This window comes from Rattus norvegicus, chromosome 8 (assembly GCF_021556685.1).
Source record: "Rattus norvegicus strain SHRSP/BbbUtx chromosome 8, alternate assembly SHRSP_T2T, whole genome shotgun sequence".
Classification (NCBI taxonomy): domain Eukaryota; kingdom Metazoa; phylum Chordata; class Mammalia; order Rodentia; family Muridae; genus Rattus; species Rattus norvegicus.
The window spans coordinates 59,271,798-59,275,052 of record NC_141541.1 but is presented as its reverse complement, the minus strand read 5'-3'; positions in this window follow the sequence as shown (position 1 = coordinate 59,275,052).

Genomic DNA, 3,255 nt, shown 5'->3' with positions numbered 1-3,255 from the left:
CTCTGAGGCTGTTTCTTCAGCTTTTTAAAGGCCCGAGTTCCCGCTGAGTGGGCCACGTCATCACATCCTCCCACCTCAGGCAGAGCTGTACTTTTTTCTTTAGCAACACTATCTGTCACCCCACTATGTGCACCCCAAAGGCCCCCCACTGGCTGAAGAGTGCTTTAGACACGGGGGCCAGCCAGTTGGGACGAAGCAACACACAGCACGGGAGACCACAGGCATTTGCACAGAGCCACAGTGTTGTGCACATAGGAAGAGCGTGAGAGTCTGCATGAACACAAAGGGTGGAATATGAGGTCAAGGATCAGTGCTCCGTGAGCAATGAGGGGTCCAAAAGACAATATCGAGAACACCGAGCTTTCTCTGGCGCTCACATACAGTTCCACACTACCGGGCCATTTACAGGACTGACCTCGCCATGGGTCCCAGCTCGACGGGAAACGCGATTCCCAGGGGTCACTATTCTCAACATGGGAGGAAACACCTGCCCTCTCTTCAAGCCTCACTAAACAGCCTCCTCGTTCTTTCAGTGTTGCTTTTCTGTTTATTCCACTTTCAAATGTAACGGCTCCTCCCCTTGCCTCAGTCCACGGCAAAATGGCGAGATATAATATTGTTTTAATAAAGGGGTCTCAGTTTCAGATGAGTGGTTATGTACATGGACAGGGGCAACCAATTCACTCGAAGAAGAAAAGGAGACACTCGGGCTTCTTAAATGAAGCTGGAGCCGATTTCCTGAAGGTGACTTGTGGATTGAGGAGTACCAGGCTTCTCTCCTAGGACCCCAGCGTGGCTAACAGAAAGCTTCTCAGAGAAAGAGTAATGGATTCACCCTCTGCGGTGCCTACAGTATGGGGCTACATTCTGCCACCGTGTATCTGGAACATGACTTCAGGCTCCATTCCAGTGAACCAGTTATTCTCGGGTCAAGATTGTACGGCTATAACCCCTGGGGTAGTCCAGAAACTGCTGGTTTGCCTTCCACCATGCCTCAGGGTGATTTAATACATTCTAGGTCTGATCCTGCCATCCTCCTGTTTTATAAGCCTTTGCCTAAAGGACTCTAGCTCAGTAATGCAGCCCTTGACTGGCATGTGTAAGCCTGGGTTCCAGCACCAGCACCATCAGCAAGAGCCTTCCTTCTCCCTTTGGCCACAGAGCTGAGGCTTTGAGCCTTTCACAATGAGCCTCCCTCTCTCCAGTTGCAAGCTCTTTTTAACCCACTGCTGGGCCTCTCTCCCTGTCTTCCCCATCTAAAGAGAAATCCTTCTTTCATCAAGGCCCCACTCAAATAGCACCATGGCAAGCAAAAACAATTTTGTGACTCACTCCGCCCCACCCCCTGCCCCGGAACCTCCTGGCCTTGAAACTATCAGTCCCCTTTTCTCTGTTCCTACAGCACTGTGCCCATTGTTTACATCGTGATAAACTGCCCCATGACTCTGTAGGCACCTCATGGAGGCTTTATCTTTGTGCCTTGATGGAGAACATGCTAACTTCCCACCCCCCCCCCAGTAAAACTTGACCTAATCAAGTTATAAACCACACCTCTAATGGCTGGTCTGCTTGAAGGCAGGTCTTGAGGAGAAACAGGTCACACAATACAATATTTCAACAGAGAAGAGTAGCTCCTGGATAGATTATCAGCCCTCACTGCAAGCCATCCTAGATTAGCATGATTAAGGGACCTGCTGGCCTGCTATAGGGACTACATACCACAACCTGGCCTAGAGTAACAGGTGGCAGTGTCCCAGAGCCTTGGGCCTTACTGAGACGTTTCCACCCACTGGGCCTGGCTTGGCTGCAGGAGATGTGAGTCCCCACCGAATGCTCTGCCACTCACTGGCTGTGCTCCCTTACGAGTGCTACGTAACTACTCTCATCTCGGTTTCTGTGTTCTGAAACGGGCTGGTTCTCCAGATGCCACAGAGTCCCAAGGAGAGGACAGAAGGCATTTCCTGTGTTGTTCACATTTTGGTTGTCTTATTCTGACACCATGAATTAAGGTTGTTTTTTTTTTAATTTGTCTCTCCACAGACTCGACATGAGCTCCACAAAACAATAAAAATAGCTACTTGCTACGGCAGTGTCCTTCCTCACCGTGAAATTATAGATTCAGACAGTGAGGAAATAATCGTCAAGTATTAAAGGGAACCCTGAACCTGTCTCTTTAAAGCAAGTCAAACTGTCATTCAAATGTTGTAGCATAACAAAAATATCACAGGGCCTACAAAGCCCCACCTTGACATCGCTGTTGGAGGAAGTACTCAAACGGAAAGTCGCCTTGGGAGGATGCTGCAAGAAACGCTGGAGCAGAAGGCCATCACATACCTGGACCACGTTTATTACAGGGATTTCCTTAAACCTGGGAAACGAAAATTCCTCCAGAACAAACTATCTGCACACTTGCACAAGTTCGAAGACTATAATTTATATTAATCACGTTACGTATGTAATAACGTTTTGTGAGGTCCTAGGGGAACTCAAGAGTGCACTTAATTCCACTGTAGCTCCTATTACACCAAGGGGAACACAGAGGCCCAGCCTGCCTTCTCCAAGATGTGTGGGACCAAAAGCATTTAGATCTCAGCTTCTTAAGAGGAAAAAGAGGAAAAAGAAGAAAATTTAAATCTTTAAATTTAAGATTCTTTTCAGATCTTAGAACACTGGCACATATAATAAACTATCTTGATAAGAAATCCAAGCTCCCTTGTGCACGTTCTGCAGCTTACACATACCCTGAAGGTAATTTTAGGCAATATTTTTAGTGTGCCTATACTTGTACTAAGTCTGTCACAGGAGTCCAGAAATGGCATCCCCTACTTGTGGTATCATCAGCATTCAAGAAGTTTGTGATTTGTGGACATTTTAGATTGGGGATTTTGAGATAAAGAACGGTCAACTGGAAGGAGATAGATAAATTAATAACCCAGTACAGAAAAGAAGCTTCAGTACCACCTTCAATAAGCCGGCCACAACCTTCATTCTTAACATGAAAACAGAAATAGATATTTTATCTTTAAGCTTGATAAACTTGGACATCTCTGTGGAAAATAAGAAGAGAATGTTTCTTTTTTATTTTTTTGCATGTTTCTTAAAATATAGAAAACAGAAGGTGGTACATGCTAATAGTACAGAAACTATGATGAATGTGAAAATATTAATTCACTAATCAGAAGACATTTCTAGATTAATTTGAATATTATAAGATCTAACAATATAATACCATAGTCGTGACCAGGGAAGACCGAC